We start from the raw sequence: 15,712 nt of genomic DNA on the forward strand, positions 1-15,712 counted from the left end.
ACACACACATCTTACGCATAAAGAGATGGGAATTATGACAGCAATACATGCACGAGCATGCGTGCGCACTCACACACACCTTCAGAATGATCCATGTATGTCCCTGTGGAGGACAGAGGAGGTCATTACAGAAGGTGAGGCACATTAAAGAAACCAGACAACAGAAGGAAATTGTCTTTGTAGACTGATTATATTAGGATTAAGACTTGAAACAAGACTCACTCAAGAGTGCTGAAATACATGCACACTGCGCCATGTCCACCATGCTTTCCAGTGTGTGTGTGAGCACGCGTTAAAGCTTGTAAATGTACAGAGGTGTGCTGATATGCAGACATTACAGCAAGGATGTAAACAAGATTCACACCCCCATCTTCCAAAGTCACACACACACCAAAATGCCAAGCGTGGCATCTGTTTTATAGAATGCCTGTTGTTAGGTATTGCAGGCCTGTAATTTCTGAGCTCTATAAGGTGTTGGGAACTGCAGTGTGTGTGTGTGTATAATAACAGACACACTGTCGTTAAGGGATCAGGTAAAAACCAGCCAGTACTCTCACATGGGCGCTCACCACCTCAATGCTATGGCTCTGGGGGTAGTAATTAGAATACTCCTACTGACATTAATCAACACCGGCCATAAAAACACTTTTGCTCTGCACTCCTCTGAGGAGAGGAGGTTGGGAGAGAGGGAGGGAACAACCTCATGAAAGAGAGATGGCGCAGAAGAGAGAGCGAGCGAGACAGAGGGGGGGGCAGAGGGAAGGGGGTAGAGGGAATCAGAGCCTGAGACAATGAGAGAATGTGAGCTGGATGCTTATATACACACACACACACACACACACACACTGGGTTATGTAGGAAGCAGACGCACAATAGCCATTTTTCTAAAAGAACAGATGTAAAAGAATGTTAGAATCACCCAACAAAAACACCCTTGGGCTAAGAACAATACTCTACAATATCGCCCAACAGTGCAGTGGACTACTGGGCTTACCATGTCAGTCATCTTGATACCATCCTGCCATTACCCCTCACAGCCATTACCCCTCACAGCCATTACCCCTCACAGCCATTACCCCTCACAGCCATTACCCCTCACAGCCATTACCCCTCACAGCCATTGTTGTACGCCTGGGATAAAAAAAAACTGCTCCTTCTCACACAAACAAACACACACACTTGCATGCATGCAGGTAAGCACAGCTCCATGAAAAACCTGCTTACTCAATAAACTCCCAGCTTCTGTCCCTGCCTGCACCCTAAAGACAATACCTGGCCTATAAAACAGAGGTTTGCAAAAGAGAAAGGCTTCAGAAAGAGAGAGGTTTGCGACAGAGGACTGAGAAGAGGAGAGGACTGAGAAAGAGAGGTTTGCAAAAGAGAGGATAGATGGATGAGTATACAGTAGATTTCTCCTCTCCACAGGCCTGCCCTCCATTATAAATTCACTTGTCCTCTCGCCCCTTACCCGACCCCCAATCTATTTTTATACACACACTTCTGTGGCAGGTGTGTGTGTGAAAAAGCTGACATTTACTCTCCTCTACTCTCCCTTTGGCTCCCTGCGCTCCATATTTAAGAAGTAAGAGAAGGAAAATCATTGAAGTTCCCTAAAACACATTTGTTGGATGCCTCCACGGAATGGCAAAGGGGTGAGTCATACAGTCTACCTCCTTATCTGTTCCCATGCCCTAAGCCAGTCGGGACCTGTATGTGCTCTGTGGGTTACTGGGTAGTGGTAACCCAACCCTGGGCCACAGTAAAGCCTGGTCCTACTCCGGTCCTATTCCTCAGGCCCACTAACCTTATTCACACGGGTGAATGTGTGATGAAGACACAGCCCACAAATTATGTACTGGATGAGAGTGAAACATATCAACACGGCATTGGGATTCCTTTTCCTGGAGCCCACAGAGCCATAAGGAGAATAGAGGATGGAAAATGTCAGCAAACAGGGACAGTCTCTCTCACACACGCATCAGTGGAATTTGAGAGTGGTTCATCATCTCATTGGTATTCCTGCAATCAGTGGCCTGTGTTCTCTGGCACACAGTGATATGATGCCAGACGCCTGAATATTCATATTGCTGGCTGGCTGCACACGCGCTTACACAAACATGTTCCTACTTCCTGCTAGACAGCGGAATGAGTCCTGAGAGGAGCCCCAGTGAGATGATTCAACAGTAGCAGGGGAGACTGGGCTTTCCTCTGGACCTGACCCCATCAACTGGGAGATGACTGGCTGATAATCTACCTGTTCACCCACTGATTCACTGTCTCTCTCTCACACACACACAGAAAAATAAATTGTCCAAAGGGCTGTCAGTTATAAATAGCGCTCTCAAGCAACTGATAAATAATTTCATGTTTGATTAATCTGGCCTGGAATGATCTCCGGTTTGATTAATCAAGCTTCTATATGGTCTGTCTGACAGCCTGATATGCTTCACTGAGGAGGCTAAAAACTGACCTTGCACAGTGCACTTCATCAGTATCCCACCCTTACATGCTCAGTCTCAGATGCTGGATAAACCAATCAGCAGAGGCTGATCAGTAACAGCATTGCATGTCTGATTCAATTCTGTCTGAAAGAACAAACACGAACAAACAAAATTATGGCCAGACAAATACACACCAGCGACAAGAAAACAGGATTTGTTGGCCATAAACGAGCATAGACACTCACACACATCATGAACTACATTTAGACATATAGTACCAGTCAAAAGTTTGGACACCTAATCAATCAAGGGTTTCTGTATTTTTACTATTTTATACGTTGTAGAATAACAGTGAAAACCTTGAAACTATGAAATAACATACGGAATCATGTAGTTAAAAACAAGAAAGGTGTTAAAACAGAAACCAAATGTATTTTATATTTCAGATTCTTCAAAGTAGCCACCCTTTGCCTTGACAGCTCTGCACACTCTTGGCATTCTCGCAACCAGCTTCACCTGGAATATTTTCCCAACAGTCTTGAAGGGGTTCCCACATATGCTGAGCAATTGTTGGCTGCTTTTCATTCGCTCTGCTATCCAACTAATCCCAAACCAACTGAATTGGGTTGAGGTCGGGTGATTGTGGAGGCCAGGTCATCTTATGCAGCCCTCGATCACACTCCTTGTTCAAATAGCCCTTATATACAGTCTGGAGGTGTGTCGGGTCATTGTCTCATTGAAAAACAAACGATAGTCCCACTAAGCGCAAACCAGATGGGATGGCATATCGGTGCAGAATGCTGTGGTAGCCATGCTGGTTAAGTGTGCCTTGAATTCTAAATAAATCACTGACTGTCACCAGCAAAGCTCCCCACACCTCTTCCATGCTTCACAGTGGGAACAACACATGGAGATCATCTGTTCAACTACTATGCATCTCACAAAGACACGGCGCTTGGAACCAAAAATCTTAAATTTGGACTAGACCAAAGGACAGATTTTCACTGGTTCATTGCTCATGTTTCTTGGCCCAAGCAAGTCTCTTCTTATTTGTGTCCTTTAGTAGTGGTTTCTTTGTAGCAATTCGACCATGAAGGCCTGATTGACTCAGTCTCCTTTGAACAGTTGATGTTTAGTGGTGTCTGTTACTTGAACTCTGAAGCATTAATTTGGGCTGCAATTTCTGAGGCTGGTAACTTTAATGAACTTATCCTCTGCAGCAGAGAGGTCTTCATTTCCTGTGGTGGTCCTCACAAGAGCCATTTTCATTATATGGCTTAAGGGTTTTTGCGACTGCACTTGAAGAAACATACAAAGTTCTTGAAATTTTCCAGATTGACTAACCCTTCATGTGTTTAAGTAATGATGGACTGTCGTTTCTCTTTGCTTATTTGAGCGGTTCTTGACATAATATGGACTTGAGCTTTTACCAAATAGGGCTACCTTAACACAACATAACTGATTGGCGTCAACACATTAAGAAGGAAAGGAATTTCACAAATGAACATAATAAGGCACACCTGTTAATTGAAATGCATTCCAGGTGACTACCTCATTAAGCTGGTTAAGAGAATGTGCAAAGCTTTCAAGGCAAAGAGTGACTACTTTGAATAATCTCAGATATCTTTTTTATTTGTTTAACACTGATTACTACAGGATTCCATGTCTGTTTTTTCATAGTTTTGACATCTTCACTAATATTCTACAATGTAGAAAATAGTCAATATGGAATGAGTAGGTGGAATGAGTAGGTGTGTCCAAACTTTTGACTGGTGCTGTATCTTGTTGTATATGTGTGTGTGTGTGTGTGTGTGTGTGTGTGTGTGTGTGTGTGTGTGTGTGTGTGTGTGTGTGTGTGTGTGTGTGTGTGTGTGTGTGTGAGAGAGAGAGAGTCACAAAACAAAAACCACGCCTCATTCATCTCAGTTGCTCCACTTCGTAGACTGGCTGGAGCTCCTGAGCTCTGGTGTGTGTCTGTCTAATGGGTGACCACACATCTTAGTTTCTACTCTGAGAGTCACTGCATCCAGGCTGGGGAAGGGCTTACCTGCGGTAGGGGTGGCAGGGGACGGGTTAAGCCCTCTCCTGGAGGAGCTAAGGACCCCCGCTGCTCTGAACTCATCATCTCCCTTCTACCACTATGCTTTTCTTGCCTCATCACACAGCAAAACGCCCGTACCGCACACACACATGCTCATAAAGACAACTCTCAGACACACACAGAATCCAACGCAATCACCCAGATGCACACAGACAATCCCACAGCTCTTTTGATCAGAAATATCAATTTGCACATTTCTCCACTTCACTGCATGGCCACACTGCGACATCACACCACCATCACTCTTCCTCTCGGTCGGTTTGTCTCCCTCCATCTCATTCCCTCTGCAGCCCCCGATAAAAGGATCATATGCATCACTAATAATGCAGGCCTGTTTTTCTCTCTCGCTCTCCTTTGAGAAGCCAACTGGAGGACACCTGAAAGAGAAAGTGAGCCCCCAAAATCACAACAGAGCGATATTAGAAGAGTGATTTGGACTGTAAAGAAATGTTTATGGAAAGGATGAGAGCTTTAACCATGAAATAATTCCCTCAGTTGTCAGCCTGTGGAGGCTGCTGAGGGGAGGATGGCTCATAATGGCTGGAACGGCACAAATGGAATGGCAAACCATGTGTTTGATGTTGTTGATACCTTTCCACCAATGTCGCGCCACACATTATCACGTACCTGTGCTCCCCAAAAAAGGTACCACCAACCGCCTGTGTTATCAACTGTGTAGTTTGAGAAAAGAAAGCATAGTTTACACCTGCCATCAGGCTAATGAAAGCAGGGCCTGTACCAGGAGGGAGAGAGGAGAAAAGGAAGGAGTTGTTTGCCTTCTGAGTCAAACACACTGCTTCACTGTTCCTGAGTCTTTACTCCTCCGCTTCGCTTCCTGTCGGATGTGGAAGCATTCCCAGAGATCTGAGTAGGATGAAGTGGTCCCTAGACGCTGGTCTAAAGTCAGTGTTGTTCCACCAACCATCAATTCATAGGCTCTCATCTCCAATCAGCTGGCCCGCTCCAGATACCAGCACCACATCCTGATGGTATCTCAGATCACATTCAACACTGTATTTGTGTACTTCGAAGACAGGTTACTAGAAAACAGATAGGACTTGTCACACAAAGGTTGGAAAAGTCTAGGAACTTTCAGGAAATTCTCTGGTTTTCCAGAAATCCTGGATTTCCTGCTTATTCACTCCTGATTCCAGGTATCTTCCAACCAGGAATTCTGGAAAACCTGGGAATTTAAAGGTTCCCGGAATTTTGCAACCCAAGTCACACAAAAGCAAATGAACACACACGTTTCCATATATATGCTGCATGTTGAACAGGCGCCCCCAAAATAAGGGCACATATGAGAGCGAGAGAAAGAGGGGTACTGTTAAAGAGAGAGTGTGAGGGAGAAAGAGAGTAAGCATCATCCTGTAGTGCAGATGGGTCTATCTCTCCACGTCTTCACCCCCCCATTCCTCCCGCTCTCTGGAGATTGATGCAGCATTTATCAATTAGAAACTGGCCCCTCCCACTGACAGAAGACAACAAGTACTTCCTCATCAGAGACGTACAGTGCTGCTGCTACTCCTATAAAGACACAATGTTAACCTGTTTCCTCTCATCAGCCCACTGTGGCAAAGAGTGTTAACCCCTGACCTGGCCCACTTACGATCAGACGGGGTCCTTCTGATATTGATCACTGCACTGTATTCATCAATAAGCAGGAAAAACACAGCGATCAATGCAGCAGCCCAGGTGAGCGTCGCGCTACACAGAGCTCAACCATTAGCTGATGCAAGGCCCCATGCAGATCAATATTCATCCACAGGCCTCCGCTGCGCCTGTTAGGGGACTGTACTCCTATATGCTTCATTTAGAGTTATTCATGTAACTTTGGTTGTTCTACAAAACGGTGAGCTATACGTTTCGATTTTTAATACATTGTAAGGCTGCATGGTGCGATTTCAAAAAAGTCGCTTGAAAGGCATGAGCTCGGCTTTGTTTTTGAGCAGGCTGTACACACTTCGCCAGTCTCTCATTCACAATTTGAGAAACACTTGATAATGCTTCGGATTTCCCACCGGCATCCCCTTTGTGGTGATAATGCACCCTAAAAAAAAAAACATGCCTTTTGAACCTTCTCCCTGAATGTTGGTCAGAACTTTTGCTTCAAATGTTGATAAACTATTCGGCAATTTCTTCACATAATAAGCACAGCAATGCACACACGGCAGTAGGCTTTCATGGAAAAACACCATTCTCGAAAGTAACCGCAAATGCGATTATGCGTGTGGTGCTTTTATTATAAAAATGTGCATTTTTATGGTGAAAATCTCTCCAAACTTCAAACTCACACGCTGCATACAGTATTGTATGCCAGTTAGGCTCTACACCCGCTGTAAAGCGGATTAATGTGCTTCATTTTATGAAGTTATTTGGCCACTTTAGTTGTGACACAAACCTTATCAAAACATAAAGAAAGGCCTATGGGCTCGGTTACATGAGGTGTGCGACTAGGATATATATATTTTTTTAAGTCACCAAAAAAAAAGGCTGAAAAACACATGTCATCTCTGCACTTAAATAGAATGGAAGACGCTTTACCTGTGGTCCATTTTCATGCCAGCCAGTTAGGCTCTACTCCGGTTGTAAAGATGAGCAATGTGCTTAATATTTGCTTAATATTAGGAAAGTTGAGAAATAAATATAGTAGACCTATAATATAATAATAATAATAATATATGCCATTTAGCAGACGCTTTTATCCAAAGCGACTTACAGTCATGTGTGCATACATTCTACGTATGGGTGGTCCTGGGAATTGAACCCACTACCCTGGCGTTACAAGCGCCATGCTCTACCAACTGAGCTACAGAAGGACCAAGCCTATAGAAAGCTGAGGGGATCCTCTTTTTAAGAGGCCATCACTCTGTTTTCTCACAATTACATGACCTATAGAAATGTTGCACAACATGAGCTCTCCTGAAGTGTTTGAGTAGATTTTCAATTACATTTGCACTGATGTCAGAGTGGTTAGAGGGACAATAGAGTGGTACCAGGCAGATAGCAAGTTTGGTAGGATACTAATGACCATCAGCAGCATCAGAGATAGGAGACGCCTAATTACCGTGACGTGGAATTTGACTGCCTTCATAACTCATGACCACAGGTGTGGCGGTAATACGGTCACCGACAGCCCTAACCGTAGGTGTGAATGGTGTAAGGGCATGAGAGATGCAAGACAGAATGAGTGAATGTGTCTGTATTGATAGTGCTAGTGAAAAAGGATAAACATCTTATAGAAAGTGAATGTGGGTGTTTGTGATGCATGGGCAAGAGAGAGGCCACAACACATCTATAAGAGCAGTGTGTGTGTGTGTGTGTGTGTGTGTGTGTGTGTGTGTCTCCACATTGGATATAGTCAGGAAAGAGAGCACAGCCAAATGCCAACAGTGCAGCCCAGTGTCCTCCACAGATCCAATCCAACAGAGACTCCATTTTGGCTCAAATCCATACCATAAGTCTTTCAGAAGCCACCAAACGTTAGCCTTGACAAAGCCTGAGGTAGGCACAGTCCAAATATTACTGAGCAGCACTAACCTACAAATCACATCAACGTCCAATCAAATGGCCATCTGATTTACTATTAAATATTAAGTGAAACTGCTCATCGCCCACCCTTCCCTTTCAAACGACAGGCAAGCAATTCTACTGAATGTCCAAGAGGAACACTCCCATTACTGTTGGCCCAGTTAGGCTCTAGTGAAGTAATCACACAGGGCCCAGGAGTACAGGGCAGACTGACTGCCATCTGAAGCCCTGTTTCCACAGCAGGTGCCTGATCCGGTCAGACACCAGTTTGGCCTGTTCACGGTTTCCAGTTTTAACCCAGAACCAGAGGAAAGCCTGCTCTTTCTAAGTATAGCAGTAAGCAGACAACAGCAGAGTGTCTATCCAAGCGACGGGCCGGCGGCCCAGGCAGCGTTGCCAGGAGGGATGAGTCAGGACTCCCAGGCTAGCTTCACCACACACACACACTCATCTGCACACCGCAGATGTGGAAACACTCATCCACAGATAATACAGCAAGTGAAGGAAACGAGTTCTCGGTGAAGATAATGTACACTAACTGAAAATCCATGCATTAATGTGTGCGTTTCTGGGATGCCCATACGCAAGCGTGTTTTCAGGAGAAGATAAGGGCAGCAGACAGGCAGCATACGTGTGTGCAGACAGACTCCCCTCAGGGTTGTAGGCAGCAACTCTTTAATATTGCAGAGCAGTGATAAATAAATTAGACAGGCTGCAGGGAGATAAGGTGACTCTGCAGATAGAGAGACAGAGAAACTCCTCTCTTCTTTCCCTACAGGGGTTAGAAAACAAAACACGCCAGCCCCAGTATGCAGATGTGCCACGACACAAAAAGCTATGAGAAAACTAATTAGCAAACAAACATTAACTTACTCTTCTCCCCCGTGGAGAGCAGAACAGAACATGGATGTAGATGTAATATGCCAAGCCTCAGAGATGAACAACTGCAGTGCCTATTACACACATCTGTGGGCCAGGCAATCAGTGAGGAGAGACGAATTGGAGAGGGACGATGTTGGTATAAAAAAGGTCAGATTTATTGTCCCAGAAGTTGCAACTTCTAAGCAGAACGAGGCAGATAACAGGCCTATGTTAGGTGTCAGAGTACAGGAGGAGACCGGTGTCCTTCACCCAGTTTACTTCCTGTGACACAGCCCAGGCATGCAGGAGGCTCAGCTTCCACTTTCCCTGGCATTGGTCTCAAGGTGAACGAAAGTTTGATTTTTGGAGGGAGGGAGAGGTGGAACAGAAGATAGTGTAGGGTACGGAGAAGGAGTGTAAGAGCAAAAAGTCAAAATAGATAGGAACAGGAAGGAGAGAATATAAAGACAGAAAATAAAGAGCAGGAGAGAGAGAATGCCATGTTCATATCGTTTCAGACTAGAGAGATGAGCACTCGTCCAAGCGTCAGTACCACTTCTCTCACACACACCTCTCTCACTACAAGACAAACACAGAAAATTGTCGCTGCCATGCCTCACTAGATGTTGTGAGTCCCCCCCATGTAGCCTAGTCCGCGTCCCTGGGCTGCTAAGCCTCTATGAGGTAGCAATGTTCTCCTTCACACTCAAGCAGGAGATCAAAGACTAGACTAGCACCTGACAGCCTGCATGTTCCGCTGACACTCGCTCTTTACATCTGCTTTGATGCTGCTAATGCAGCTTCCTGCCTTCTACACACAGCATATACATACACCCTGCAGACAGGATACACCTGCAGCCATGCATCTTCTCATCCAGATATATGAATATAGACAGAGCTCAGGCCCTTCCTCTCACCCCTTTCTTATCTTACATAATCTTCCTGCCTCGCTCACTTCTTTCCGCTCTTCCATCTCTACCCTCCAGCAGCAGTTAAGTCCACTAAAACCGGTTTAAAGCTGGATTCTCTCCACTCCCTTATCCACTCCATCTTAATTTCTCTTCCACTCATCCCCTTTCTCCTCTCCTACTGTGGATGGTGTACGCCTGCTAAGAGCAGCTCTAAAACCTTGCCGACAGCTCTGCCGCTGGATAAGCTCATACAGCTGAGCCACAGGGCAATGTACCTATAACCACCGGCCTTCTCTACCTCTCCCCTCCAGGGAACAGAGCCAACAGTGAGATGGAGAGATGGTCGGAAAGATGAAGAGGAGAGAAAGAAGGACAGACATAGACCAGTGGAGGCTGGTGGGAGGAGCTATAGGAGGATGGGCTCATTGTAATGGCTTAAATGGAACAGAGTCAAACATGTGGTTTCCATATGTTTGATACCATTCCACTGATTCCGTTCCAGCCATTACAATGAGCCCGTTCTCCTATAGCTCCTCCCACCAGCCTCCACTGAGAGACAGATATAGACCGGGGGGGTGGAAGGAGTAAGGTTCTAAACATATTTCCCATCTCTCTGGGATTAGTGTAGTTCTAATCTGCCCTGCAGTCTTCTCTCCTCCCTTCAGCCACGGGTTTAGAGAGACAGTCACAAGTCAGGAGGAAAGCAGATTTCCCTGGGTCTTTAGCCGTTACCATTAGCCCGTCACTATACGTCATCCCCTAACTCATTAATCAATTTAGCAGCGCGGCCCTGAACCCCAGCCCATCACTCATAATCCATCCCCCTCAGCTCCACACTCCACCTAGCGTTCCGGTCTCCACATAGGAAATATCCAGGGAAATTCCAAGAAAAAAGGTATATTACCTTATAATGAGTTCCTCTCTGGCAGATGCTCATATGAGGTGACCTACACCTGCATTGCTTGCTGTTTGGGGTTTTAGGCTGGGTTTCTGTACAGCACTTTGAGATATCAGCTGATGTACGAAGGGCTATATAAATAAATTTGATTTGATTTTGATTTGACCTACAGTGAGTAAAATAACCAGTCAGTCAGGCGGTCAAGCTTAACCTATGGGAGACTCAGTGAGCATGGATTCAGAAGTATGTATGAGGATACAAACCGACTCAGCCAAGCCAGAACTTTATCATGGTTATTCTCTAAACTCCTAGTCTGGTCTAACTAAGAGGGAGTTTTACAGCTCAGGTCTCAGTGCACTAGTGGTCACATACACCACAAACCATCTCTCACACACACACACAACAACATAAAAGATCAGTACGGGTGATAAATCTCAGAGGGCCGTATTCAGAAGTGCATGGCAAAGTGCCAACAGGTCTACCAGTATGGGCCACACCCACACACCCCTTCCTTAACCTTAAGATGAATACACCTACTCCTCCCACTAGGAGTTTAGGCACTCATATGACAGATTATAAGAGAACATTGAGTATTTATATCCTTTGAGAAGCCCGGTATCTGTGCTAAGGAGAGTTCAGGTCCATACTGTAGTAGATAGAAACCATCTGCTCACGTCAGCCACACATGTGCTGCGTTCCTCCTGTCTGATCAGCCAACACACATGGCCCTGCAGACAGTCTCCTGTGTTATAGCTTACACACAGACCCATGCACGTATTCTCACACACAAACCATAGCGTACAGAGTGAACTACACACACAGCCCCCCAAAAAAAGAACACACCTGCCCCATCAGTGCCAACCCTCTGGTCAGCAGCTCACCCAAAGATGAGTCAAGTAGATGTGACAGCTGGGAAAGACACGTAGACCAGTGAGCATTGCATCTCACACACACACACACACAGCAGTTGTGAGAGACCCTCTCCTTCCCCGGTGTCAACATTCCTCTGCCTGCTCTCCCCACTGCCAAAACAGCACCAATCAGAGACATCCATTTCCACTGCCTAAAACACAAACACCTTTTTTCTGTTAGTAAAGGCAGCTGACGTCAGTCCACTCAGTAGGAGCCAAGACTAGAGTCACCATAACCCCTAGGGACATGGTCATTTAGCCCTGTTCATTCATTCATAACCTATTCACACACAGAGAAAGAACAGGGTAAACAGAGCACAACACCTCCCCCTTTCCTTCCAAAACCCAACAGGGAGAGGAGGACAAATAGATGTGGGGCTTCCAGCCCACCATCAAAAGAGGTAAAGAGCAGAGACCTGGCAACACAGAATATACCCCCTGGCTTCTATAGAACATCAGAGGCCATCGGGAGGACTACAGGAGTGTGTGTGTGTGCGTGTGTGTGTGTGTGTATGATGTGGAGAGGTATTCTACATCTCCCTCAGCCCATCCAGCCAGCCTCATGCACAGCACCACAGAGAGACAACCGCTAGCATAAGAGATGCTGTGGTCTCATCTTTTAGAAATCTGTAGAACCTTATTTGAACCCCTAACCACACCCAGTAGTCCAGCTCCTCTAGGCCAGGAAAAGGGGGGCAGTGGAATGGCGTATTTTTAGATAGTGGACTTTTAGCGGAAGAAGCGCCTGGCTGGCAGAGGGAGTGTTGAATTATTGAACGGCTCGGAGGGACGTCATGCTGGGAGCTCTGCTGGGGCCTTTTTGGGGGCTCCTCGTGCACCACACACACAAACCAATCGAAGCTAGAGAATTTCAAGACAAGAGGGGCTAGGGGACAAGCACTTGCTTAATGGAAAAGAATGTTGGTGGGAAAAACAGAAAAACATTATACTCAATGTGAGTTTACTACTGCAAGAAATACAACTACCCGTAATGGGGGAATTGTGACACTCGGATTCTGTGTAAGTGTTTCACTCCTCAAACATAGTGTGAGAGTCTTCTGGGGCCAGTTGCACCATTCTGGTCTTAACTGTAAACCCGATCTAGGCTTGAAGACCAACTTTTTCACACACAGCTGGTGCAGAATGACCAAAAAAAAAGAAAAAAAAAGAAGCTCCAAGCCCATCTCTTCCCGGGGGTTTTTCCTGCACAACCTTACCTTTCCGAGGCCACTGGTCTTTCCACAACACACAACATCAAGGCAGGACTGAAAAATGTTGAGCATCTGCTTATACCAAAAGCAAAAAAAAAGTGGGTCCAGGAATCTGCCTCCAGAATGAAGTGATGCAGAGTGGAACAAACATGAGAGGAGAACCGTTCTATTTTTGTTCTGCCAGAGTGAATGGTGTATTTGTTTTTTAAAATTAATATTATTCTCATCGATTCCATTATTTTATGGCTCCTGGAGGAATACATTTTTTTTTTTACTTCGGAGGCCTGAGGCTTGTGGGGAACATTTGGCAGGAAATTACATCGTCTGGAACAGGTGTGTGCCCAGATATCATGAAATTCCACTGCTTAACATGCCATCGCTGCTGGTTGTTTACTTCCTCTAACGTCCCCTAGAAATCCATTACTTTAGAGTTGCATTTTACACACAAGAACATGAGGGAACAAACACGCGCACACACACACACACACAGGTAAACACACTAAGCAATCCTCTAGAATGCCGACACTGCAATTAGTCATGCCGCTTCTTTCATCTCCAGTGTGAGTGGGCTCAAGAGGGACCCAGGCTGCTGAATATCTAAACCAGACTACAAACCACACACACACCTGGAGCCTGACAGACATGCAAACGCCGCTGCAGACAAAGCTGTCCACAACCATACAGTAAGATGCAGACCGACACACTCCCGCAGATCAGCCAACTGAGCCCACCAACACTCCATAACAGCTGAAGAGGGTTTATTCCCATGGGGAGGGAACCGTGAGCCTGATGCAGAGAGACACACACTGGAGCCATTCTGCACCGGAGCTACAGTATAGATAAAATGAGGACAAATGGCAGTATGCAGATGGCATTATGCAGATGGCAGTATGCAGATGGGAATGAAAGGAGTTCAATTGAAAGCACCTCAGAGTGCTCCAGTAATCAGACTGCAGTTACACTGAGCTGTAATCACACTGACAACCTGAGTGGATGAAAGAGAGGAGAAGAGGACGAAAGCAGGTCAGCTATAATATTCAAAGGTTCAGAAAACTGCAAGCAATGGGCTTCCCTCCGCGATAACCTCTCACACATGCACTCGACTCACACACACCACGTCCCTTTTTCTCTTGCACACACTCTGTCCCACCCCAGGATTAAAATGCAAATGGTGCCCTTTCCACTAACAGAGGCCTTTATTGTTAGTGTGAAGGTAAGGTGAACTCCGATGAGGGCCAAGGTAAAGCAAGAGAGGGAACAAGTGAGGAACAAAAAAAGAGGAGCCCCACTAAAAAGGTCAGCCTTGTGTTCTTTCCTCTCATCCCTCTTAACGCAATACTTCTCTCCATCTTCTCCTGTACAGAAACTGCCTACGCACACGCAGCCACACCACTCTCATCTAAACTGCACTTGGCAGCAGAGCCTTCAAGTGGGGGGGACGACATCAGCACAAAAAGGAAAAAGATGACTTCATTATCAGAACTCCCTTTCTCCATTAAGCCATTCAGAGAAAAGATAACATGTTATTGGGAGTTAAGAGGGGAGTTCTAAATGTCACTTGTATTCTATTGTGGAGACATTATTGTGTGGAGCTAATAGTAGGTCTATTCATCAGACAGACTCTTCAGCCAGACTATCACCCATGTAGAGAGAGCATCTCTCCCTACAGCATATCAACAAGAGATGAACGTTAGTCGGGTTGTTTACATGGAGTCAGAACAGCCTGGAATGGATATATTACAGATGAAGACGCCAGGAATCACTACATTCATTCTTAACACCTTACAAGGTATAGCATTTAGTTTGTGTGTTTCCAGCTTGCTATTCCTCTCTGAGAGGCGATGTATCATTCTCGGGCTAAATCGATTCCTCCTCCAGCCCTTGGCTACACTGCATCGCACTGCTTACCCACCGTCCCTGGGACAGGAATACATAAAACAATCACATACTGTAGCAGAGGCGCCATTTGAATAGCTGGTGTCTGAAATCAGTTTCACCCTTCAATAAAGCGTGTAGGAATCAAAACACACCAACAACAAAAAGCCCCTCGCCTACATGAGCAAATCTGAAGTGAACACCCGCTCCCACACAGAGAGCTGAGGAAGGCTGTTAATGCCGAGAGTACCATCCTCTATAAGGAATCCAGGGAAAGAGAAATTAAGGAGCAAACTCAAACACGCTGCAGGGAAAACCAGACAAATGACCAGTTTTGGTCAAAGGGAGGCAGGGAGCTGCTGCACTAGAACCCACAGTTCTACCCTGAAAAAATAATGGCTATCCTTCATCTCCATCGCTGTCTATTTTTAGAATGTTATCTTTCAGCCTGGATCAAGCCAGATATTCAACTTCTGTATTAGACATACTAGATCAGGCCTGAACAGTAGAGCTCCTTATAAAAACACTGGCAGCCTGTAGACTGGGTCTGGGAGAGAGGCAGTGTGAGCGGGGGGAGTATGGAGTTTCTTCACGTAGCTCCATGGCGTCAGTCAATACTGGGCTGTCAGGCCCGCGTGGCCACAGCTGCAGCCCACGGAGACAAGGTCGCTGTTCAGGCAGGCCTGGCCATCATGACCAATCAGTGTTGTTACCCTGCCAACTCTGGAAATAACCTCCGGCCACCCAACCAACATCACATTAACGAAACACACACATTCTCTTCTGGTCAGGTTGAGGAGGAACAAGGCCAGGATCCCACTTTCTCTCTCGTGCAGAGGGAGTATAATTACATTGACTGACTGCCTACCCACCTCTCTCTCACACACACAGTGCCTGATGGATGGACGCTTTGCACCTCAACAGGAACATCTGGTTGATGAGAGTAGGAAGTGTATTTCTGTCAGACGAGCT

The 15,712-nt window shown here is 45.8% G+C and overlaps 1 protein-coding gene across 1 annotated transcript in view; it reads right to left on the minus strand.

Annotated features, from left to right (window-relative positions):
• LOC118397353 (protein phosphatase 1L-like) overlaps positions 1-15,712 on the minus strand; it is a 44,389-nt gene that overhangs the window by 27,252 nt on the left and 1,425 nt on the right. The window lies entirely within an intron of this gene.

The sequence above is a fragment of the Oncorhynchus keta genome, chromosome 18, assembly GCF_023373465.1.
Source record: "Oncorhynchus keta strain PuntledgeMale-10-30-2019 chromosome 18, Oket_V2, whole genome shotgun sequence".
Lineage (NCBI taxonomy): Eukaryota > Metazoa > Chordata > Actinopteri > Salmoniformes > Salmonidae > Oncorhynchus > Oncorhynchus keta.